This window comes from Vombatus ursinus, unplaced genomic scaffold, assembly GCF_900497805.2.
Source record: "Vombatus ursinus unplaced genomic scaffold, bare-nosed wombat genome assembly UNPS02014813.1, whole genome shotgun sequence".
NCBI lineage: Eukaryota > Metazoa > Chordata > Mammalia > Diprotodontia > Vombatidae > Vombatus > Vombatus ursinus.
This window is the reverse complement of record NW_020954591.1, coordinates 21,161,720-21,188,741: the sequence shown is the minus strand read 5'-3', so window position 1 is coordinate 21,188,741 and position 27,022 is coordinate 21,161,720. Positions and strand designations below refer to the sequence as shown.

The window sequence follows — 27,022 nt, the reverse complement described above, 5'->3', positions numbered from 1 at the left end:
GTGTCCTAAGTGCCTGCTATTAAGTGTCAGGAGCTAAGGATTCCAAGATGTACTTGGATCTGTTCCTACAGACTTCAGAGGGGGGAGTTCTCTCCATAAAAGTCTATTTTCCTAATTCTTATTCACGAAACATCTTTGGTGCCCCCCAGTCACTGGAGACCAATCAGTGGTTGCTATGTTATCCCACCAAGACACATTCTCCTCAGCAGAGAATCAAAGTGCACCTCTAGCTCCATTCTGCCAAATCAGGAGGTCCCCTGATTGTACTACACTTTCCTCCTGGTTAAATATTTGCTGTCCCAGCAAATCCAACTGGAGTGCTGTTGGCACGTTTGCCCATATCCCCAGTTCTGGACAATTCTCTGGAGGCCTAGGGAGGAGATTCAAACACTCCGTTTGAGTACTTCCCTTAGTGCCTTTCATTAAAAAAAAAAAAAGTCCACACAGCATAGTTCTTAATGGCCTTCTGAGTACTATACAAAGGATCGCAGCAAAATCCATTCAGTACAATTCTCATATTCTTACTCCCCAGATTAACAGTCTTTTTTGTGAAGGACCATATTTTCCATAGCTGAAGCTTACTCTGTCCCAAATACAAAATAATGCAGATTCAAACCAAGTTCTCATAGGTTACCACCATTTGCCTTGAAGTTTGTGAAGGCCTCTCCTAATCCAAAACAATTAGGAAGGAATAAAATGAAAATAACACAAAGAATTAACAATAGCAAAAAGAAATTAATAAAAGGCACCCCCTCCCCCACCGCTGGCCAAATTTTCATACTTGGGGGAAAAAGTCTCAACCGAGATAAGCTCCTAAAGCATGTGGGGTAACCTAGGGTTGACTGGAAAGAAACCTTTTGCCCTCCGGTGTGAAAGCAACCTGTCCTGTATGAAAATTTTTCCCTTCATACAGGGGAACATATTTTCCCAGTACATCAGAGGACGATCCAAATGGAAGTCCAGATGAAAATTTCTTCAGTGGATCCTTGAAAATTCATAGGGAACTCAAATTTCTCCACTAGATTACTGAAAGACATTGGGCATCAAAATGGAGGTAGAGATCACACCACATTAGGACAAATTTGCTAGCTCAAAAAGAATCAACCTAACTCAAGAGAGTCCCCAGGATGTGTGAAGCTCCCTAAAAAGATCTAAATTCTCTGGGTCAATCAAAAATCAATCCTTAACATCCTGGCACATCCCCCGTGATGTGTACTGTGACCCAGGGGGCATTAAGAAAGGAACATGCTCTGGGCTCACATGGAAGCATTCCACAATTCTTACAGACTACAGAAAGGGTGAGGTTCATTCACAAGAGTCTATCCTCCCTGATTCTGAGTCTCCAATCATCAATTACCTTTAAAGGAAGTCCTCAGTCACTGGGGATCAATCAGGAGTTATTTCATCCCAGTAAAGCACATATGCCTTCATAAGAAGCAAGAGCACCTCTGATCATCCTTTCTACAGCAAAAACGAAACAATCCTTGCCTTGCAGCAGCTTGAATTCTATTTAAACAACATGTATATTATACAAGAAAATACAAAATGAATGCCAAGCACACACAAGGTAATTTTTTTTCATGGGGGAGGGGAGGAGAAAACAGCACATAGGAGGGAGATCCATGTAAAAGGCATTGCTTGTTGGGAGCCTTGAAAGAAGCTAGGGATTCTATGAGGTGGAGGTGAAAAAGGAGGGCATTATAGGCATTAGGGAAACCGTGCAAAATCACAGAGATGGAATGTCTCCTATGAGAAACACAAGGAAGCCCATTTGGCTGGATCATTGAGTATGGAAAAGGGGAGCAAAGTATAAGTCTGCTACGTGGATAGGTCTATGGTTTAAGAATATCAATTTGGCAACTGTAGAAGATGGATTAGAGAAAAAATACTGAAGAAAATTAGGAAGCTATCACAATAGTTCAAAAGATGCAAATGAGGGTCTGAACTAGGTTAGAAGCTGAGATAAAAAAAGGTCCTCAAAGTCAGGGAGATAACATGGCTGAAGACCGGGAGATTTCATTTACATGACAATAAAGAGGTAGATTATCAAGGAGGGGATATTTTGGGGAGCAGCAGCAAATTAGGGAGGAGACAAGAACAAAATAAAAAGGTTTTAAGATCCAAGAAAAGGACTTTGGGACTATGTTAGTGGCTTGCACATTATAGTTGTTCAATGAATAATTTTTATTTGATAAATAAAATGTTTGTTATTGTTCAGTCATTGCAGTCGTGTCTGACTCTTCATAACCTCATTTGGGGTTTTCTTGGCAAAAATGCTGGAGTGGTTTCCTTCTCCAGCTCATTTTACAGATGAGGAACTGAGGCAAACAGGGTTAAGTGACTTGCCAGGGTCACATAGCTAGTAAGGGTCTGAGGCTGGATCTGAACACAGGAAGTGGGTCTTTCTGACTTGAAGCATACCAGCTAGCTTCCCTTGAAATAAAAATTAATGCTTAATAAATGTTTTTAAAATTAAATGACTCAATGCTTAGAAATTGAGTCCTTCATTGTTTTTTCCCCTTTTAAAGATTAAGCACAGTATGGGGTAGGGATGTGCTTGGGTACTTGACAACACAGAAGAGAGGCTGAAATAGGGATGATTATGTTGTAAAAGAATGGAGAAAAAAGGAATAAAGATCAGGTATAATTTATATTCAACCCACCCCCAGATACTATACTTGCATCTAATCAGGAATCCATTAAAAGCAAAATACTCTTAAACATATCCAAACAACATCTTGTCTCCTTGGCTAGATAGTTTAAACCTCTGAAGGTAAGGAGCCATCTCCCACAACATACCTGAATTTTTGTGAGGGCCCCTTATCTATCAACATTGGTCAGCCTAGATTGTATTTAAGGTATTACTGCCTCCAATTGGCTGGCTCCACATATGTCTTGTACCTCTCCTTCCTTTCTAGAAAAGCCTACTTCCAGCTCTATCTTGAACTTTTAAAAAATTTTGAACTTAATACAGTTCTAATCATATTAGATGCTGGATGCTTTTTGTTCATGTGGTCTTCTTGAATCATATGTTGGTATTTTTAGGGCTTTACCAAGGGTGTACTGGAGCCAGCTCCAATCGACTTGAGGGAGCCCAATGTTAAATTGGGCATTTACACCTCAGAAATCATCGAACTGATAGAAATCAAAGCTTGGTTTATTTTATGTTGATTATCTAGATTTACAAAAGTGATGGAGAAAATATTAATAATGCAGATTACACTTAAAAGTATGTCTTGTGAATATTTTTTGGGTGGAGCCACTTGTTAAACATTTATTCACCAGCATAACACTGGTTTCAATACATCTCTCCTATTACCTTACACAATCACACATGAGTGACTTGAATATATTTACAAATCCATGGAGAGATGCATAAATTACCTTGATGAGGTGAAGAACCATGACTACAACATCCTTCTTTCTTTCACTAAATCTTTTCTTTGTTTTTTTAAACCATTTATAAGAAAACTTTTTGGTGGGGAACGTGTCTTACCAGTGAAGTTGTCTTCTTTTCCTTCTCCCCCTGAACTCTTTGTTTTTTTTAAAAATTTTCATCTATTTATTTAATTTTTAACTTGTGGAATAAAACAAGCATTTCCATAACACAGTATAATAAAAAAAAGATGATCACACACAAAACTGCAAATCTAATATGTACAACTTGCTATTCCTTTTAAATATGTAATAAAGTTATCAAGTAAATTTCTTTTTTTCTTCCCTCCCCCCAGATGGCTACAATTAGACACAAATATTTATGTATATACATACACCCACACACACATATATGTAAAACCATTCTATACATACTTCTATTTACCAGTTCTCTCTCTGGATGCAGATAGCATCTTCCTTCATATGTCTTTTGTAGTTAATTTGGCTATTTATAATAGTCAAAATGACTTATTCAGTCAAAGTCGTTCTTAAAAAAATATTGCTGTTACTGAAAACAATGTTCTCTTGGAGAGTGAACTCTTCATTATTTTGTGCAAGTCTATCCATGTTTTTCTAAGATCACCAAGTTTGCTCTTTGTAAAAGAGAGGTAGCCTAGCATCTGCTCTCTAATCTAGATTGTCTTTAATTTTTCCAGCTTTCTTCAAAATGGGGAAGAGCTTGCATTTAATAATTTATTAAAATGAATGATTAAAAATGGAAATTTCCCTACACTTCTATTTGCATCTACTAATACTACTTCCCTATACTACTACCACTTGTAAAAACTGGATTGCAAGTCTTTCTTGGACACATTTTAAGGGAATTTAGTAACTTAAGTACTAAAAAATCTTATTACAAAGCAACCCCTGGGAATGGACTTGAATTAGAGTTAGCGTATATTCAACCTTATTGCTGACATACAAAAACTCCAACATGAAAGGAGACTTCAGTCACTACTTGTTATATTACCTTCACAAATATTTAAATAAATTTTCCTTCTCCCCCCTCCTGAATCAGCTCTTACAGTGAAATATTTACTGAACATGAAAGAAAAAGTAGTTTGCGGTCAGCTTCTTATTCAGCCAAGATGTCTAGATTTTGGAGAGTACAAATACTGTGTCTAAATAGTAAGCAAACATTTTCAGGAAGCCAATGAAATGTAAAAAATCTTAAATACTCATTTATTTCTTTGAAGAAAATACAGAATTCAACAGAGTGGAATATCTACACACACTCTGAATCTTTCAGACATGAAAGAGATTAACTACCCTAAAATGTATTTTTTCCACACACCACTCAAATACTAAAAACTCAAATACTAAAAACAACTATGTAAAAATGGAATATAGTTGCTAAATGCTTATTTAAATAAGTCCTACTTCATCTTCTTGTATTTTCTTGATAGTTTCCTTAGTTTTTTCATCTCTCAAATGAGGATAATAAACCCTCTGGTGTCAAGGATTAAAAAAAAAAAAAAGAATAGCTAGTAGGAAAGGTATGTATAGTAAACTGTCAACTAACCAAAATTCCAACTCACAAATGGCTGAATTTTTTGTTTTTGTTTTTCCTGTTTTCTACTTCTATGAAAAAGACAAATTGCAAAAAAAGCAAGCTGGTAGCAGGCAAAAACTCCTACAAAACTAAATGGCATATTCAGTACAATCCAATGACATTTAGGTCTACATCCACAATACTGAAAATTAAAGCTGATTTTCTAAGTGATAAACTGAGACTCAGAAAAATTTTGAATTATGGAAAAAATATGTGTGTGTGTGTGTAACTGAGACAGGGAAATGTACTTATACATTTATACATTCCAGGAATATTTCTAATATAAAAGGTTTTGTGTTTTGTAATATTTCTTTCTAATATTCTTAATGGATCTGTATTCTCATCAATATGGGTACTCCCTCCAATAATAATAATAAAATAGCTAACATTTATATAGGTCTTGCTATGTGCCTGGTATTATGCTAAGAACTTTACAATTATTATTTCATCTGCTCCTCATAACAACTATGGGATGAAGGTGCTATTATTAAACTCCATTTTTACAGAAGAGGAAACTAAGGTTAAGTTATTTGCCCATGGTCATACAACTAATAAGTATCTGAGGCCACATTTGAACTCAAGACTTCCAGGTCTAGGCCCAGCACTCTAACTACTGCTCCCCCAGTGTTACACATCTATGCCTTCTCATCCTGTGAAATTCTTGGTTCAAGTCCTCCCATAAGCCTTCCACAGGGGATTCACTCAACAATCCAGAGACCTTCCTCTAGATTTCTTCATCTTACATACTTGCAACAGGAGCACATGGTTGTCCATCCCTCATTGTCTAGCCTTCTCCCTTCTTACAAGTCCCCTTTCCCCACTCTCTTCCTACTACACACCTCTCTGATGATATTCTTTTCTTTTTTTTTTGCTTTTTGGTGAGGCAATCAGGGTTAAGTGACTTGCCCAGGGTCAACAGCTAGTAACTATCAAGTGTCTGAGATTGGATTTGAACTCAGGTCCTCCTGACTCCAAGGCTGGAGTTCTATCCACTGTGCCACCTACCTGCCATTCTGATGATATTCTTGAGAAAACCTCATCCCCCAGGCATTCCATTTAATTAAAATCTTAGCAAATGCTTTACAAATGCTAACATTCATAGCAATATGTAGCCATAACTTTCCAGAATTTATGAATAAGTTCTCTAAGGAAAAAATATTAACAAGAAACAAAACCCACTTATTGCTATAATATTATCACTTTTCTCAAGGTTTTAAAAGATGCTTTCCACACCAGTTTGTATAAGAAAAAACTGTCCTATTTATGAATCTCAGACACATCCTAAAGAACATCATGTATAAGTTAATAAATAGGTAATTAAGCTGCTAGGTGGCACAGTAGATAGAGTGCCAAGGCTGGAGTTAGGAAGACCTGAGTTCAAGTGTGACCTCAAACATTTACTAGTTGTGTGACCTTGGGCAAGTAACTTAACTCTGTTTGCCTCCGTTTCCTCATCCGTCAAATGAGCTGAAGAAGGAAATGGCAAACCACTGCAGTTATCTTTGCCAAGAAAACCTCAAATGGTATCATGAAAAGTTGGACACGACTGAATAACAAGTTTAAGCCATGCCTGGGTTTCCTTTTCTTCAGACTTCCAGAAGGCATGAACATGGTTGAACATCCTTTCTGAGAAAGATCAGGTCCTTTGTTCTTTGAAATTCTAGGCTCCATGGCGGAGTTCAGAGAGGTACTGGGCACAGAAAAGCCCTACTTTATTGCATGAAATGTAAGTGAAACTCAGAGAAAATATTTCGTGCGTAACAAAAGACAAACTAATTGGCAGTTCTTCCCAGGACCATAGGATCATTAATTTTAAAGCTATAAGACACCTTAGCAGTTAACTAATCGGATCCCCTCATTTTACAGATAAAGAAACTGAGGTCTGGGGAAGTTAAGTGACTTGCCCAAGGTCATTCAAGTATTAAGCGAGAACAAGGATTCAAATTCAGATCCAATGATTATAGCTCCTGTGTTCTTTCCAATGTACTATACTATTTCCTATTGATAGACACCAGTAGGTTTTAGAGACAGATGCTTCATCATCTCTTTTTATTTCTAAAATGGTCATTCTGCCCAGTTTGTTCCTTTCCCATTTCTTTCTGCTTTCATTCATTCCCTTCTATCCTCTCAAGTCTCCATCTTAATTACTATTTTTTTACGTTTCCTTCTTATCACCCTCATACTCCCATTACCTCCTCCTTCCTGTTCTGTGCTTCATCCCTTTGCTCTTATAGTATATGTTTTAATCCTTCCCTTCCCACTCACAGCAAAATTTGGCAAAGAACCCTCTCTTTTGCTTTCTGAAGCCTTTACGGAGTGAATCTTCCTCATGTAGGCTCCCAAACACTACAGGTCCTAGTTGGTTGGTAGTTAAGCCTTTCAACCTCCACAGAAGAGGCAGAATAAATCCCTAGAATACTAGGTCATTAGAGTTCACTTTCTGGTCTAAGATGAAGAAAGACTCCTTCTTCCCTGGTCCTATCATCTGCTATTATGGTTCAGCACTCCTTGGACTCCTGTTGGCCACTGAGGTAAGTATCTATGCAAACTACAGTGGCTTTGTGCCTTTGTAATATCTCTATCACCTTCAGCTCTGGCCAGGTTGGTCTTACTCTTATATTTTGTAGGCTTACAATGACTTAATTTGGAGCTTCAGGCAATGCTGAAAGAAAGCTGAGGAAGCAGTATAACTGCTATGTCATTGAAGTTAGAGAGATAATAAAAAGTAGGATGGTTATCAACAGGCATAGTCTTTTTAGGCTAAAAGATGGTGGGTGAGCTTTTGGTCTGTATGAAAAGAAATAGGCTGGCATTTTACTTATGAGATACATCAGCAGATTTACAGCATTCTAAATAGGATGAGTCCTGCTTGCCCCAGTACAAGCACCAGTCTCACTGTGAATTTTAACCATAGGAAGCCAACTCTTTCTTCCACAGCCTACAAAAAGGGAGGAATGAATGATCTGTCCTAAAGGCACTGAGTTCTGGTTATATGAAGCAGATGAAGGTCACTTTCCCTGATGTCATGTCATGTATACAGAAAATCAACCACTGTAGAGACAGAGGTAGTTGGAAAGCCCACCTTCAGAAGGGTCACCTAGGTCCCTCAGTACAATTTTGGCCATATACCTTTTTCTGGTCTTGTGCTCCTGGGGTTATACAGAAGGACAGAAAAATGAGGAACAATCTTACTCCATTTACCAGATATACAAGAGGAAATTGGCTGGATTTGTAGTATAACTTGACTAACTACAGCCTCTTTCCTAATATACTGTCATTAAAAATTCAGTCTCTCCACGGATCATTGTTTTCTAGCCAGTAATAACTTTAACACAAGCTGGTTAATAGATATTCTCTTGCACTAATTAAAATGTTTGCAGGTGGTGGATCTTCCTGTCATTATGGGACTATGATTGACAGTGGAAAAGGAGGAAGGAGAGAAGAAGCACTACTATGTGCCAAGCACTGCGCTAAATACCTTACAAATATTACCTCATTTGATACAACAATCCCAGGAGGTAGGCACTATTATTATTTCTATTTTTATAGTCAAAGAAACTGAGGCAAAGGTTAAGTGGTTACAAAGTGAGTAAGTGTCAGAGGCCACATTTGAGAAAAAATGTGTTTTGTACCATTCACTGGCTCTGCCTACTCAACAGAAAAGTAAGATTTGGTAAACTCAAATCTGGAGCAAGACTCAAAAATTTTAGTTCCTATTTGCTCTTGTTTTACTTACATAGAAATATCTTGGAAAGATCAGCTCCTTGTATATTTCAGTTCTTCATATATAAACTGGAGAGGGTATATCAAGAGCATTTCCAAATGGACACAAGTCTTACAGAACAATGAGGAGTGGACAGAGTGTTGGGACTTGGGCCAGGTTCAAATCTTAACTCATATTTACTGGTTGTGTTTTCTTGGGGAAGTCAACTAACTTCTCTGGGCCTCAGTTTTTTCCTTATTTATAAAATGAGGGGGTTGGACTAAATGACCACTAAGGTCTCTTCCAAGCTCTAAATTTACGTTCCTATGTACTTGGAATAAGATATCAATGAAAACAAGCATGCTATATTCAAATAACCTCAAGATTAGGGGCAAAACAATATTGTTTTGCCCCTCTACCCTTCGCCTGCCTACTCACAGTCACCACTTAAATATAAGGGGGACAGGTGGTAGAAATGCTGGGCAGAGGTCAGTAGCACCCTCCTTTCAGGTTCTTTTTGCTGGGAAGCATGATGGGAATTGAAAGGACAAAAAGAAATGGAGATAACTGTTTATTCTTAGCCTTAGAGAGACTTAGCTTTTGATCATGTATATTTAGGGGGATAGGGAGAGAAGGAGAAGTTACTGATGCCCACCCTGGAATCAGCCCTATAGACTGAAAAGCTAGATGAAAGACAGGCTTTAAATACTTACCTAAGATCATTTATGAGTCAAGGTTGTACAGTAGAAATGGAAAAAAGCTTAAATTCCAAAGAACAACGTGAAAGTGAAAATGTGCCTTTGACCTTTGAGAAGATTTAGTGTCTTCTACCACTTACTTTCTGTCCTTTGAAGACAGAATATATAACTTACTAGATATTATCTATATATATGGCCATACTGACAAGGAGGACATATAACAATTCAATTTAATTCAATGAACATGTTAGGTCCCAATTCCAGGAAGAGGGCATTGATTTAAAGGACACTATACTAGGCACTGAAGGAGATACTCAGATAATAAATCCAAGTTCTTTCACATTTGGAAATTAAATACAGTTCAGACTGGGGAGCAAAACCATTACCTCACTCTTATAAGAGACTCAGGGGAAGGAGGAGAAGGAGAAGGAATACAGCTTTACCGGCAAAGTATGTTGTAGAAGTAGAATCACTGAGACTTTGCAACTGATTGGATAGGAGAGATAAGGGAAAAGAGAGGCAGGTACAACCCTGAGGCTACTGACCTAGGCTACTGAAAGTATTGTGGTAGCCTCATCAGAAATAGGAAGGTTTGGATGATGATAATTTGGGGAGGGGAGTTGGAAAATGAGATCCATTTTTGACCCGTTGCATTTAGGATGGTAAAAGGACAGGCATACGGAAATATCCAGAAGACGTCTGGTGACGTGGGAGTTCATTATAGAGATTAGTGAGCTAGGCTTAGGAATCACTTACAAAGAGATGTAGTTAAACACATGGAAGCAGATGAGATCACCAAGAGAGCAATGGCAAGAGAGAGAAGATGCCTCTGGACAATTTTAGGGGCCGCCCATACTTAGGAGGCTGGAGATAGAAGATAATCCAGTAAAGAAGACTGAGAAGGAGCAGTGAGACAGGTGGCTGGAACACTGGGGCACAGCAGCGTCACACATGCCAAGGGCAGAGAAAGTATCCAGAGGAGAGGGTGGCTAACAGTGTCAAAAGTTGTTAAGAGGTCAAGCATGATAAGAACTGAGAAAATGCCACTGGGTTTAGCAGTTAAGAGATGGCTTGCAACTCTGGACAAAGCAATTCCAGTTGAGTTGTAGAGTGGAAAGTCAAATTGCAAAGGCCATCAGCAAGGGCAAGTAAGTGGGAGGCAATGAGTCTAGGTGACTTTTTTTGTATGTCAAAAGAAGTAATATAGGATAATAATATTAATAGGATAATATTAAAATTAACAATATTAATAAATGACATTTAGGATAATAATGAAATCTATGTAGTGCTTCAGAAGTAACAAAGTGCTTTAAATTATTTTATTTATGCCTCCCAACAACCCTGTAAGATAGATAGTACAGCTATCACTAACCCTATTTCACAGATGAGGAAACTGAGGCTTGGAAAATTTATGTAACTTTCCCATGGTTACAGAGCTACAAAGTGTCAGGGGTGGGGTTTGAATGTAGATCTTCTTAATTTCAGGGATGGTAGCATGAGAGGAAGAGAGAATTTTTTTTTAAGGATGGGGGCAGGTTTGTTTATAGACAGCACAGAAAGAGCTGGTCAATAAGGGGAAACTGAAGATGAAAGAGATAAAGGAAATTATTGGAGGTACAAAATGCTAGAAAAGATGGCAAGGGATAGCATAAAGTAGTGGGACTGGTCTTGGCAGGGGAAGGACCACTTTATTCTCAGAAATTGTAAAAAGGAAAAGAAAACAGGAGATAATACAGAGGGATTTTGAGGAGTGGAGAAAAAAAGGAAAAAAAGACAAAAGAATATTTGAGGAGGTCCAGGAAACTTTTAGCTGAGAGACATCAGGGGAGGCTTCATGGAGGAGGTGGCAATTTATGATGGTTTTGGGATGAAGAGTAGTAAACCGCCAAGCACAATCAGTTTTACATATGCTTGGGAAATAAGTGGCACTTTATGATGAAAGTGTTTTCTAGTATTGTAGCAGTCTGTCCCTCATCCAATAGTATTATGCTTAGCTTCAATTATTATTGTATTAAAAAAAAACTCCCTGGGATTGTTTAAAATAATGCAGGTTTTCAATATACTGCTACAACTATTTTAAGAAACAAACACAAATTACAAAATAGGTTATCTTCTTTCCCAGTGCACAATTAACTCAAATGGCATATTATCAGTGTTTTCCTGATGCTAATTTTAAATTACTCAAACTATGGGTTTGCACCACTTCCCTTGGGAGATGATTCAGTAAGCTAATATTGTAGCAAGGAGACACAGCATACTTGCCTTATTTTCTCTCTCACACCCCATACATTTAATAGAATTGTAAATGTATTTCTTTCTCTTTTCCATACTTTAATTATCCTTTATTAATGGATGTCAAGATTTGCTAAGGTCTCCGCCAGGAAAAAAAAATCCTTGAAGAACACTAAGACTTTTTTCTTAGAAAAATATCCCATTACTTCCATAACTTCTAGTTTACACCCTAAGTAATTCCTTTCCCACTTTGGCGGTTTGACCTTTCAGATATTTATAGATGGTCAGCATATCCTCTAAGTCTTCATTTGGCCAAGCTAAGTATATTTGAGACTTTTTATCTTGTCAATTACAAAATACTGATTTCTAGTATTCCAAACAATCATTTTCACATTTTTCTTTCTCTTTAGTTTTGTTGAAATTTAAATTCTTGATTAGGGTAATTATATTTTGTCAAGCAAAATAAATTAATGTTGCATTAGTTTATAAATAACAGCTTTTAAAAGTGGCACTTGAGACTGTGACGAGAGAAACAGACAAAGAACCAAATCTGGTCAATGTGTTTCTAGGCATATTTTTATTCAATGTCAGAACTTTGTCCTACTCATATCATCTCTTGAAAGTGCTACTACAGATTAGGAATTTCCTTCCAAAATTGGCATTAAATCACATCTATAATTAAAATATTAAAGTTAAATTTAAAAATTAATAGATGTTCTAATTTGCATTCAGTTGACAAGAAAATAGTCTTGATAGGAATTAGAAATATTGCTAGAACCATAGATCTAGAAGTGGAAGATACCTCCAAGTCCATCTAGCTCAACTCTCCCATCTTACAAATGAGAAAACTGATATCAAAGGACTTGCCTTAAATCACCTGGTTAGGTGAAATTTGAACCCAGATCCTCTGATTCAAAAGCCAGTGTTCCTTTCTCTGGCCTCACCAACTTAACCTTATTCCAAAAGTTCCCTCTACCATGAACATAAAATATTAACATCCTCATCAGTGAAATAATTCTTCCTAGCAGTTCTGCAAATTATTACCTAAAGCTAAAACTTTCTAGAATCACAGCTAGTGGGGCTGCATTAAAAGCTCCAAGTGGGCCATTAGAATTTTTTGCTTATCTAAATACTTCCTTTTAGATATAAAAAATGTACCATATTCCCCTAGCTTAATTTCAAAACAAATGTTCAAATTTTTAATAATCAAACAGAAGAGAATTTTGTTTTTGACCTTAACTTAAAATAGAGCCTGTGTTGAGTTGTGTCTGACTCTGTGACCCCATTTGGGGTTTTCTTGGCAGAGATACTGGAGTGGTTTGCTATTTTCTTTTCCAGCTCATTTTATAGATGAGGAAACTGAGACAAACAGGGTTAAGTGATTTGCCCTGGGTCACAAAGCTAAGTAAGTATCCGAGGTTGAATTTGAAATCATGAAGATGAGTCTGATTCTGAGCCCAGTGCTCTATCCACTGCACTACTTAGCTGCCTCCAAAAATACAGCCTAGCATCGCTTTATTTTGTGAAAAGATGAAACAATGATGAATGAATTAGAGAACTATAAAAATGCCACCCAGCAGATAATAAACTAAGTAGACTTCCATAGAAGCTGAAGCAAGAATGAGATTTATTCTCTGAATAGCTAGGGAGCAAATCATATGGTCTGAAAATATGATTGAAATATCTTTCTTATGAAATGTCCTGGCCAAATAAAAGGCACACTTGCCTTTTAATTCAGAAGCTACATTAAATGTTTTCAAGGAATTTCATTCAATGTCCACTAGGAAAAAAAAAGGTGACATGGATTAGTGGGAAAGCTGCAGCTGAAGTACATTATTCAGACTATGTCGATTTGAGAAAGTGAAAATCGCTGTCTTGTGTAGGAAATATTTTCATTGTTAGAAAATGGTTGATCAGAAACACAGAGGTTTATACTAACCTCTTCAGGGGTTTAGATACAGAACATTTTAAGCACAATTTCTGTTTATTGTTGCTTCAGATCACTATGTACCAAGAGAGAAAATGTTAAGCTTCAGTAAATGGTCAGCACTAGTACTATCTGAGAAGAAAATTCCGATTTGTACATAATATAAATTATATACAAAGAAGATTTCCTTTGGAAGATTCCTAGGTTCAGATTTATGCTCTTTAGGTCTTGAGATAGCAATCACACACACACACAAAATCTCTGAAACTTTTACAACCCAAATATTACTAAAAAAAAGTATGTCAACCAAAAAATTAACATTTCTCATAATAATCTAAACAGTGGTTCTACATGTGTGTGGGGGACCCTTTGGCAGTCTGATGACATCTATGGATCCTTTCTCAGAATAATATTTTTAAATGTATAAAAGAGGTGCACAGTAGAGAGAACTCTAGACTTGGAGACAGAAGACCTAAATTCAAATCTGGCTTTAGACACTTTCTAGCTGGGTGACCCTGGGCAAGTCACTTAATGATCTCAGCCTCAGTTTTCTCATCTGATGGGGATAATAATCTTACCTCACATGGTTGTGAAGATCAAATGTGATATTTGTAAAGTGCTTTGCAAGCTTTAATGTGCAATTTAAATGTTAGCTATTATTATTAAAATATATAGGATTAAAAGGGAACTTAATATATTGCAATAAAGACATAGTATTTTTCTCTTCCAAGTTCACAGACCTCCTGAAATCTACTCTTGATCTAACATAATGATCTATGTAATCTCTCACAGAATAATAGAACTTAGCACTTAAAAAAAGTTATTTGGAACTCTGTAAACAGATAAAAAAGTTGTAGGTAATCAGAATCAGGATATTTAGCAACATATTAAAGTATGGTGATTTTCTCTATTTCTTTGGATTATGATTAAGACAATGGTAGGTGCAAAACTATAGAAATTGTTGCCATTTCTTCTCATATTATGCTTTTGAAGATGAAGGAAAAGTGATATACAACTAGGTCCTCAATGAGGATGAATAAGATACCTCCTGAATTGGTTGCATGTATTTGAATTCACATTATTTGAAGTTATAATTATACAAAATGTGCTAACTGGTTCCAGCCCAATGGAAATATGCAGTGTGACCATTTCAGAGGGATTCATCATCTACCCTAATAAGAACCTAACTATAGTTCTAATCTATGTAATGAAGATTTTTTTCACAACTTCAAGAATAAGTCTAAAACTGCATTTTCTATCTAATAACATGGATCCTTTTCTATCTAATAACAAGCACAGAGTACTAAAGTGATGAAAACAAGCCAAAATCATAAAAATACACACACTCTATGTCCATATATACTAATTTACATTAAAAAAAAGATGGCAGTTTTAAAGCAAGTTGAATTCAGCTCCATGTCTTTAACATCCTGGGAGAGATAGAAGTTTCCACAAAATTTTGTATCCCTGCTTTGTTTGTATCCATGAAGCCTAGATTTGGGAACTTTTAGGAGATTGTGTAACAGGTAACTGGTTATTAAGGCTTACGCCTATTTGTGAGCACACTTTATGGAAAGCAGTTACAGGCGGCATTTAAATATTAAATTTGTTCTTTGAGTTCAAGTAATGGGCATATCTAAGAAATATAAATTTTCAACATGCACACAGCTATAAAGCTACATAGAAAGACTATATGTGTGTATTACACATTCAATTCGATTCATCATTACAACTTAATTCAAACAAATCTTTATGGAACACCTCTTACATTCAAGACACTGTACAAACTGTTACATGAATTACAAATATATTGTGAAAGTTATTTAAGAAAATGAATAGGTACTACTATTCAATATAAAACTAATTTCCCATAGTAATAAAATGGTTTTGTCAATCACTCTACATTCCAAGGTCATGTACCCTTCCTAGATACTTATCTCAAAAGGAACCAAACTTCTGGACTGAGGGAAAAGTGACAAATTAGCTGATGTTTAGTCAAAAGACACTGACAATACAACTAAATCTCCCTTTCTTTCTTTTATACTGTTCAGGAATATATGTTTGTTTTGCGAATACTTTTCCTAGTGCGATTGATATATTGTCACTACACTAAATCCATAGGCTAGAAGGGAATTTTAATTCCAGGGTTATAAGCTGATGTCAGCTGTTTTTGTATATATGTTAAAAATCATAGACTGCACACTTTGGTTTGACTGATAAAGTAAAAACTTCACCCGTCTTTATAAAATTGTGTTAAAGAGTAGCTAAGTGGTAGAGTAGATAGAGCATTGGACTTTAGGAAGCCCTCAGTTCAAACAGGGCCTCAGACACTTTCTAGCCATGTGACCTTGGGAAAGTTACTTAACTTTTGTCTGCCTCAGTTTCTTCCTCTGTAAAATGGGGGTAATAATAACACTTACCTCCCAGGGTTGTTGTGAGAATGAAATAATATTTGTAAATCGCATTGCAAACTTTAAAGTGCTTTATAAATATTACCTATTATTATAAATGTTCACAAGCTTAGTCATGGCGTTCTAGGGTTAAGTTATGCCCACTACAGTAGAAAAGAGTAGGAAAGCAAAACTGTATTTACAGCAATTTCATGCCCAGATGCTCTCGAAAAATGAAAAAGATTTCTCTGGAATATAAATATATTAAAAGTATTGCTATTTTTTTTGATAAGCTACAGGCACCTAAACATCATAAGGACTATTAAACCTTTAGCCATATCATTTTAACTAAAACTATAGCCTGTTAACGTTTTCCTTCCTTCCTTCCTTCCTTCTTTCCTTCTTTCCTTCCTCTCCTCCTCCCCTTCTCACCGCCCCCATACCCAGAATAATTTCTAAATAACCCTAGTACAATCTGTCATTGAGCAATGCAAACCTAGCTACCCGCAAAGAGTTGTACTCCATCACTTGTTGCTGGAAGAAAACTGCTTTTCATCAAACTATTTAAATAATCCTTGGTATCCTATTTAATTTCTAGTGCTCACTTTAAAAAAAAAACCCACTTAAAGCACAACTTTCAGTCAAACTATTCTGTAAAACAGTTATTCAGTTGGGAAGAAAATTCTACACTCAGGTTGCAGAAGGTCAATTCCAATTCCTATCCCCAGAAAGTTCCTCAAGAACCCAACTCTTCCCAAAGATTTTGCCAAGGCAGTTAGAGGTCCAGGAACCAAACTGGAAACATTTTACGAGTCTCAGTTATCCCAAAGGGTCTTTATCCCAGCCAGCTGGAGCCTGTTTAGGCTGTGGAGCGGAAGCGCTTGGCATATCAAAGCGCACCTTTTGCCCGAGAGGCCTATAGCACTCTCCTCTACATAGCTGGCGAGTCAGACTTTCCGCCCCACACTGTGGCCTCAGAGAGGGCCTAGGTCGGCCCTGCCCCTCCTGAGCTGCTCGCCCATCTCGACCCCCTAGTTCAACCCCTCCACTCTGCCTACGCTTACCCAACAGCTCGGACCGCGGCTGGCCAACCTGAAGCTCGCTGCCCCCTCTCCTCAGCCCAGGGGGGCTAAGGGCACTCGAACAAGAAGCCAGGCTAAGGCGAGGCTGGAATGTTTTTTTTTTCTTTTAATATTTCTTTTTCTTTTCTTTCATGCAAACTTAACGTTCGAGCCTCAAGCCAGGAGAAGCCGGCTTCTCCTCCTCCTCGGCCATCTCCGCTATTCTAATGCGTGACCGGGCATGGCTGCCCCCACCAAGCGAGTAGCCCCGGCCGGCCAATGCCACGCCCCTGCCACTTCCAAAACTCATCACTTTGGTGGAGGCGGCCCGGGTGGGGGGAGGTCAGAGGGGCGCACGGCCTGCTTAGCTTCTTTGTGAGTTCTGCGCCTCAGCAGGGACACCTCTCTCCCTACCCTTTGGCCCATGGAGCTTTCTCGGGAAAAGTGGGGGGCTGTTCCCCACCCCCAGCCCAGGAAGCGACCCCGCAGTGCCCACAGTTGGCGCGGGACTATGGGCAAACTTCTGTCTCGCAGCTCAGCTTCTCTAGAGTGTGTCCCACCAGGGGCAGAGGTGAGTGTGTGAGTGGAACACTAGCTGTAGCCTCGTAATACACCCACACTTAGCCCCGGCTGGCGCCTGGCTTCCACCGTGCATTCTTGCCAGAGCCTCATCCCCCTGGCCGCCGCCCCCGCCCTACCCTTCTCCATATCCATGTGTCCCCACATGTATTTATAACTGCACTCGGCGTCCATTTCCCTTGTGGGGTCTCTTTCGGCCCCTTCCACACGTGCGCACAGGGCTCGGTGCCCGGCTCAGCTGCCCTAATGTGGCCGCTGGCTGCCCGGTGAGAACTCCGCACTATCCCTCCGTTTCTTTAATCTCCCTGTATTTTTCTTAAGTGTGGTCAGCACAAATCCAAGCTTCCTTGGTCATCTGTCCCGAGAACAGAGCCCGAGGGCTGCTTGAGGGGACACAGCACCCTGCGCTCATAAGTGGCTCTCTCCAAACTTGGAGAGCTAGAGAACGACACCCCCGGCGGGAAAAGCGCACGGGGACAGGGAGGAGGGGGTGGCCTGCCGCAAGGGCAGTAAAGCATCTGCCCCACCCGCATCAAGTAACCTAGGGACGCACTCACACCCTCTGAAAGCCAAAGGTGGGAGTGTTGGTCCAGGAGAGTTTGCAGTAGTCAAGTCCCCATTTAACCTCGCCAAACCAACCCATAAAAGCATAATTGGCCCCCGACGCTTTTACTCTGGTTGAGGAGTTGCGCCACCCGGTGAATGCCAAGGGGAAACGCTCCTCTATAAGCCTGACCCTCGCCCGAGTTTGCTGTCCCAGGGGAAAGAGACTCCAAAGAAGCTATAAATAGCGACAGCCATGCCTGGTTCCCATCAAACACACTTAATTTAGCAGGATAGGCATATGAATTTTTTTAAACCTGTTTATTTTCATGCAAGATATATGAGAAAATGGAACACAGGGCACGAGGTGATGTAAAATTACTCACATGTAGATAACTAATTTCAGGTTGATCCAGGTTAGGGGGGGGAAATCAGGATCAAATAAACATCAAGGGAAGTCTTGAAGGAAAAAAGAAACCGAAGGAAGCAACATGTATTCATGTATTTGAAAAGGCAGGTGGCATTTGGGGAGGAGAGCAGTTCCAAGGTTTAATTTGGTGTAGGGGACTAGTTAAGAGTGTGAATCCAGTGGGTTTTTTTTCTCCAGTTTTTGTTTTTCTTTCTCCCAGCTATCTGCTTTTCCTCTCCTGAATCATCCTAATGGGTGTTCTGAACTATTTCTAAATAGACTTTGTTCACACTTCAGGGCCAGGTTATTAAACATCCATATCAGAATGCACTTGGCATTCTCTTGTTTTTCACTTTGTTTTAACTAGACTTTATACTTTTCTAATTCACCAGGATCCTAGACTCTGAAGAAGCCCCCAAAGGGTCTACTCTAAGCCAAGGCTGGTTCTCTTTCTCAATGTTTCTTGTAGATAGATTGGTTTGAGACCTTGCCTCAAAAGTTTTAAACTTCGTTTGATGATGTAATACATATCTTCCCTTGAACAGGTCTGTCTGTATCATAAAAAATAATAACAGTAACTTTTATGTTTATAAAATGCCTTAAAGTCCACAAAACTCTTCATATATATTATCTCAATTGATCACAGTCATTTTACAACCAGAAGAAACTTTAAGAGATTATTTTACTTGTCCCAAACCACCCAACAAATTAGTGGCAGAGCTGTGATTAGAACCCAGGCCTCTGGACTCTGTCCTGTGCTCCTCTCCACTCTCCCTCCCTCATACCATGCTGTCATCTTTTCGCATGGTGTCTGGGCTGGGATTATTACGTTATCCTGTCTTGCATGAGGTAATCCAGGTAAGGTTAATGTATTAGCACAGATGAGATTTGAATGCTGGTCCGACTCCAAATCTAGTGGTCTTTTCAGTCCATCTACTTCTTCAATAATATCTTGAAGAAACAATTTGGATAAATAGTTTAAAATTTAAAAAATTAAATTAAGAAGAAAGATAATGTGGGCAGGAATTATTTTGTATTTTGGCATGACTGAAATACAGAAACTCTTTCTGTGATGATCTTGACAGTTTCTGATGTATGGAACTTAGACAATGCAGCCAGAATGCTATAGGTTCACTGCTCCCAGCTGATTCTTCATATAGCTCACCATTTTTGATGCTACATTCAGAGTAGAATAGAGGCAACCAGGTCAAAGGGAAAGAGCACTGAGCTGTCACTAAGAAGACCTCTGCTCTAGTTTTAACACTCCATTAGCTAGCTGAATGACAAACAGAATAAAAGCTCTTTGAGGTCAAGGATTGTAGAAAAAAAAAATTTGAGAAAAATTTTCCATCTTGTCTTCCTTTTGGAACCCCTGTTATACTCTTTGGATTTCTTGCTGAAAGTTGGCTTTCTGGTGAGCAGAGCCATAATCAGGGTAGGGCAAGCAGACTTTGCCCCAGAGTAGGGACGTTTAGTTTAACATATGGTCTTTTTAATTAAATATTTTATTAATACCCTTAAAAGATACAATCACTTCCCCAATAACTCCCAGAGAACCTACTCTTACAAAGTTGTTTTTTTTTTATCTCAACAAGTGATTAATACCCCTCGATGGAGAAGACACTATAACATAAGTATTCTTTCACTCTTTCACCAGGTAGAAACAACTGAGATTATTACCTAATTAGCAAGAATGATTAAACTAAGAAGCTACCAGATGGCCCATTGTTGACAAGGACCTTCTTTGCTAGTAACTAACTTCCCTTCCCACTCAACATGTTTGTTTTTATAAAAAAAACCTCATAATTTATAAAAATAAAAAAGTGAATTTCATGTTTTAAAGTAAATAATATTTTGTGTTTTATTTGTGTGAGAGCTGTAGCAAAATTTTAGTTATGAAATAACTGGAGAAACAAAAGAGAAAGACACAGAATTGCAGAAGAAAAATGTCAAAGCAGCACTAACAATATGAATAGCTGGCTAATATTGAACCGACAGTTTCACAGCTGGATCATCTCAAAAGCTTTTCAGTCATAGATGAAACCAGAACAATCTTCAGGTTTCAACAAAGCTGGTATTATGACTGAGGTCAAAGTACAAAATGTACACTTCGATACTACTCAATTCAAATTACAAAATCCTACCAAAAAGCAGGTAAAAGGAAAGGAAGTAAATCAGTTTCTTTTCTTTTCTTTTCTTTCTTTTTAAAAATTTAATGAATTTATTTTTAGTTTTCAACATTCACTTCCACAAGATTTTGAGTTCCAAATTTTCTCCCCATCTCTTCCCTCCCCGCACCCCAAAGACAGCATGCATTCTGCATACCTTTTCCCCGATCTGCCCTCCCTTCTATTACCACCACCCTTCCCTTATCCCCTTCCCCTTCTATTTTCTTGTAGGGCAGGATAGATTTCTATACCCCATTGCCTATATATCTTATTTCCCAGTTGCATGTAAAAACAATTTTTAACCTTTGTTTTTAAAACTTTGGGTTCCAAATTCTCTCCCTTCTTCCTTGCCTACCTACCCTCATTGAGAAGACAGCAACTCGATACAGATTATACATGTGTAGTCATGCAAAGCACTTCCATAATAGCCATGTTATGAAAAATGAACTATATTTCCCTTTATCCTATCCCACCCCCCATTTATTCTATTCTCTCTTTTGACCCTGTCCCTCCTCAAAAGTGTTTGCTTCTGATTACCCCCTCCTCCAATCTGTTCACCCTTCTATAACCCCTCTTTTCTTATCCCCTTCCCCCCTATTTTCCTGTAGGGTAAGATAGATTTCCATACCCAATTGAGTGTGTATGATATTCCCTTCTTAAGTCAAACCTGATGAGAGTAAGATTCATTCATTCCTTCTCACCTCTCCCCTCTTCCCCTCCACAGTAAAAGCTTTTTCTTCCTTCTTTTATGTGAGATAATTTACCCCATTCTACCTCTCCCTTTCTCATTCTCCCAGTACAATACTCTCTCACCCCTTTATTTTATTTTTTAGATATCATCCCTTCATATTCAACTCACACTGTGCCCTCTGTCTATATGTATTACCTTCAACTACCCTAAGACTGAGAAAGATCTCATGAGTTACAAATGTCATCTTTCCATGTAGAAATGTAAATAGTTCAACTTTAATAAGTTCCTTATGATTTCTCTTTCCTGTTTACCTCTTCATGCTTCTCTTGAATCTTGTATTTGAAAGTCAAATTTTCTATTCAGCTCTGGTCTTTTCATCAAGAATGCTTGAAAGTTCTCTATTTTACTGAATGTTCATTTTTTTTCCCTTGAAGGGTTATACTCAATTTTGTTGGATAAGTGATTCTTGGTTATAATCCTAGTACCTTTGTCCTCCAGAATATCATGTTCCAAGCCCTGAGTCCCTTTAATGTAGGAGCAGCTAAATTTTGTGTTATCCTGATTGTGTTTCCACAATACTTGAATTGTTTCTTTCTGGCTGCTTGGAATATTTTCTCCTTGACCTGGGAACTTTGGAATTTGGCTATAATATTCCTAAGAGTTTTTCTTTGAGGATCTCTTTCAGGAGGTGATTGGTGGATTCTTTCCATTTCTATTTTACCCCCTGGTTCTAGAATATCAAGGCAGTTTTCCTTGGTAACCTATGGAAGGCTCTATTTTTAATCATGGCTTTCAAGTAGTCCAACCTTTTTAAATTATCTCTCCTGGATCTGTTTTCCAGGTCAGTTGTTTTTCCAATGAGATTTTTCACATTGTCTTCTATTTTTTCATTCTTTTGGTTTTGTTTTATAGTTTCTTGATTTCTCATGAAGTCATTAGCTTCCATTTGCTCCTTTCTAGTTTTTTTTTTTTTTTGCTTAGGCAGTTGAGGTTAAGTGACTTGCCCAGGGTCACACAGCTAGTAAGTGTCAGGTGTTTGGTCTGAGGCCAGATTTGAACTCAGGTACTCCTGACTTCAGGGCCGGTGCTCTATCCACTGCGCCACCTAGGTGCCCCTCCATTCTAATTTTTAAGGAAGTATTTTTTTCAGTGAGCTTTTGGACTTCCTTTTCCATTTGGCCAATTCTGCTTTTTAACGCATTCTGCTCTTCATTGGCTTTTTGGACCTCTTTTGCCATTTGGGTTAGGCTATTTTTAAGGTGTTATTTTCTTCAGTATTTTTTTGGGTCTCTTTTAGCAAGCTGTTGACTTGTTTTTCATGATTTTCTTGCATCACTCTTATTTCTCTTCCCAGTTTTTCCTCTACTTCTCTTACTTGCTTCTCAAAATCATTTTTGAGCTCTTCCATGGCTTGGGACTGATTCATATTTTTCTTGGAGGCTTTGGATGTAGGAGCTTTGATTTTGTTTTCTTCTTCCGGTTGTATGTTTTGATCTTCTTTGTCACCAAAGAAAGATTCTATGGTCTGACTTTTTTTGCAATGTTTGCTCATGTCCCTAGCCACTTACTTGTCTATTAAACTCTTTGTTAAGGTAGGGGTCTGCTTCTAGTGTGGAGAATGTATTGTCCCAAGCTTCAGGGGGTTTGTGCAACTGTTTTCAGAGATACTTCTAGGGACCTATAAGTTTTCAGTTCTTCCAAAGTAGTATGATCAAAGGTGAGGTGTTTACTCCTTTCCTGGCCTGTGCTCTGGTCTATGAGTGACCATAAGCACTCTTTTCTGCCTTGGAACTATGAGGAAGATTGCCTCTCTACCCCCACCACAAGCTCCACCACGCCAGTGCTCCTCCTAGCCCCAGGACCACCACCTAGGACTGCAACCCAGATCCAAGCACTGGCAAACCAAGAGAATCTTGCCTCAGCAAAGAGATCCCTGCACTCCCCCTCTGATCAGCCACTCAATCCCTCCCTCTGTCTGTGGGCCAATAGCTCCAGAAACAGTTGCCATCCCAGATCTGCACTGGGACTAGGGCCAGACCAAGTTCCTCTCTCACCAAGGTGCGACAGACCTTTCCTACTCACCTTCTAAGTTGTCTTTGGTGTTTGTGGGTTGAGAAGTTTGGAAACCGCCACAGCTCCCCTTGATTCAATCCCCTGAGGCCTGGTCCAGGTTCGCTGAGGCCAGGTCTTTGCCTGCGCGACCCACGCTGAACTACACTCCTCTCCTAGCCCAGCACAACAGACCTTTTCCATCAACCATCCAGGTTGTCTTGGGCTAGAAATTTGTTTCACTCTTTCTTTTTGTGGGTTCTGCTGCTCTCGAATTTGTTTAGAGCAATTTTTACAGATATTTGGAGGGGTTTGGGGAAGAGCTCAAGCAAGTCACTGCTTTTACTCCATCATCTTGTCTCTGCCCCCTCAGTAAATCAGTTTTTTAAAATTATCAATATCTATCTGATATGTGTCAATCACAGAAATAATTATCTTAAAATCAAAGATGATGCAGTAGATAAGCACAAGTAAGAGTTCAATTTTTGTTAATTATAAGTTCTCCCACAAGACCTGAAGTTGCAAACAAACCAAGAGTTTTATTGATCACTTAGGGACATGAATAAGGTAAAAATGTCAACTTCGTGGATTTCACAAACCAAGTTGTTAGTACATTTTCTGCTTCTTTATTTTTGAAGAAACTTTCTAACTATGAGGTTGTTGATCATAATTGGCTCACCTACTAGGTCACCAATTTGCTTCTGTAGCATTCCCTCTGGGTGTACTTGAATCCTTAGAAAGTTTCTTCCCCCAACTCACACTTGGAGTTTGGATTTCCACGGATTGGCTACTCCTAGGTTTAAGGTATTCTGTGGCTCTCTACTCTAACTGTAGACCACAAGCCCCCAACTGTGTGCTTACCTTTAATAGTCAACCAGTAGGCACAATTAGATAAAGCAAAAGTATTTATTAAGATGACATTATAAGAAATATAGTTTAAAAAACTTCCCCATAAACCTAGAGCACACTCTCCTACATTTATATAAAGTGTCTATGGGAAGAATGGACTTTCTCTTAGAATATATTTGTAGATAGACAACTTAAAGAACCCATGTGGTCAAGGAAATACACTTCTGGCACTGTAGGGCCCTGATGTCCTTTGTAGTGTGTTGTAGTGTCCTCATGCTGCTACCTCTGAGTGTAACATCTCTGCTGGTCAGGACCCTTAGGTGAAGTGCTTCAACTCCTAATTACCAGAATGAATTCTCTTTTCAACTCCTGAAGGCCACACTGCTGGGTAGAGTTTTTCACACCTATGGGAGTTCTACATCCCTTAGGTGTGAATATCTCTGCTTCAAGATACTTGGCCAAAGGAGGTGAGGAGGAGGGCAAGAGGAAAGAGAAATCTCTTTCTTCTCCCAAAGGCATGAAGAATGATTCTCAAAGGATAGATTTTTCTTTCATAATCAGCTTTTTTTCTTGCTTTCAGGAGGCCACATTTCTCAGAACTGTCTTCTGTCTTGATTGAATCCTTAGGGAGTGTCTCACTTTTTGAAGGAACTCCTGGGGTATGGTTGATCCTTGGCCTGCCAATAGCTAGCTGCTAATTCCATGGGTTTTGTTCAGAGAACTTCACACCTTGAAAAGAGGGAACAAAGTAAAGAATAAATTTATTTATACTTCATTTAAGTCCTTCCTTTCTCTGTTGTTGTTCAGTTGTGCCTGACTTCGTGATCCCATTTGGAGTTTTCTTGGCAAAGATATTGGAGCTCATTTTACAGATGACAAAACTGAGACAAGCAGGGTTAAGTGACTTGCTCAGATTCACATAGCTAATAAATGTCTGAGGCTGGATTTGAACTCAGGTCTTCCTGATTCCAAGCCCCAATCTATCCACTGGGACACCTCTGCCTTTCTCTTTTACCTTGCCTTTTATCTTTGCTATAATTTCATCAGTTGGGCTACAGGAAAATCAACTGATCAGGGATGTCACAATCAGCTCTCTCCCTCTCACTTACATATTATTTAAAAAAAATGCTCTGGTATCATGTCCAAACTGTATAATAGACTAAAGGAGTTCATCAATAACATTTGAATCAACCAGTTGATGATGAAAATATAGCAGACCATTGAGATAAATTTCTGACATGGAAAAGTTTAGCAAATTAAATTTTAAAAGGGATATTAATTAATAATGATGCCATATTGAACATACATTTCAGAGTGAGAAATGGAAATAGTGACTTATTCACCCTGAGGCCACAACTTTGCTCCAACTCCCATGCCTTCTCCCCTGTCTTTTCCTGCTACAGGGCCTTCTTAGCTATTCTATTTGTCCTTTTCCTTTCTCGGAAATGGGAGACTAGTCTCTGGACCTTGGACTTCAAGAGCCTCCAGAATCTGGGAGTTAAAATTGAGGTTGGGTTTGTAGCCAGGGAAGCAGTGATATCCTGAGGAGCCAGGAGGAAGGAACAAGACATTGCATCTTTTCATTGTATTGATCAGTTTTAGCGATTTTTTTTTCTCTTCCTCTTTTTTTCTTTCTTTTTAAAATTCAAATTTGTTATTATAAAAGATGACCCTTTGGAGGGGAGAAGGAGAAACCTACAGGAGGAAATCTAGGCAATGTTAAAAATAAAAGCTATCAATGATCTTTTTCTTTTTTTAAGTAGCAGACTGATGATCAAGGTTGGTAACAGAAGCAAACAAAGCTTCTGTACAGGAAATGGACTGGGTCACAAACCCAAGGCCATAAAAAGGGCAAACAGTAGGTTTAGTGTAAATTTAAAAAGTAGGAGCGATCGAAGGATAGGTTGTTGGAGGGGTAATCTAGATAGTTAGATAATTGGTATGATTTTTGAGGTATGCAAGGATGATAGAGGGGGATGGATGTCAAGGACAGAAAGAATTCTTAGTAACTAAATTGGGAGAGGTCAATATTTGATAATGATAGGTTTGGAAGTAAGGAGCAAGCATTAGGGGTTGGCCTGACACCAGCACCCTTTTAGTTCAGGTCCAGTTTGAGGATGAAATGAGACATTCTTTAAGTCACTAACAGTTAACAAAAGGAGATTTACTCTGCCCTAACACAGCAAGGACACGCAGCAAAGATGTGGTAGTACTTAATTTTTATAGGTGGAACTGCCTCCTCAGCTCTAGATAGAAATGAGTGTGGTCAGTAGAACAGGGTTATTATGACTTGGGTCATCTTTAGACCTCCACCAAGTCAGAGGGGTCCCAACACTGTGTGTGGGACTTTTTATGACCTTTTTTTTAAAGGAGATGGAGGTCAATAAAGGTCCAAGGGACAGTTTTGTTGCCTTTTACAGAAAATGAATCCCTATTTCAGAGAAAAGGGGTAGGGAGATGTAGGAGGGCAGGAACCTGGTTCTATCACAAAAAAGTATGCCTGCCCCTCTTCCTGACCCTGAATTTGGGGGATTGGGAGGGGAATGGCCTCCAATGAAGAGATTTGCAAAAGGTATGATGGTGAAAACCAGATCAACCAATCAACTAGAATTTATGAAGGCCCTATGTGGCAAGCACTGTGCTAAGCAATGGGGATAAAAAAAGGCAAAAATAAAAACAAAACACTCCCTACTCTTCAAGGAATTCACAGTTTAATATAGGAGACAACATGAAGAG

General features: G+C 38.6%; 1 protein-coding gene across 1 annotated transcript in view; it reads right to left on the bottom strand.

Moving 5' to 3' along the window:
• The window catches only part of GJA3 (gap junction protein alpha 3), a 34,968-nt gene extending 17,806 nt beyond the window's left edge, over positions 1 to 17,162 (bottom strand). Inside the window, exon 1 of the mRNA XM_027877610.1 lies at positions 17,002 to 17,162. The gene's annotated coding sequence lies outside the window, so the exon portion shown is untranslated. The remainder of the gene's footprint in view (positions 1 to 17,001) is intronic.
• Positions 17,163 to 27,022: the final 9,860 nt, after the last annotated feature.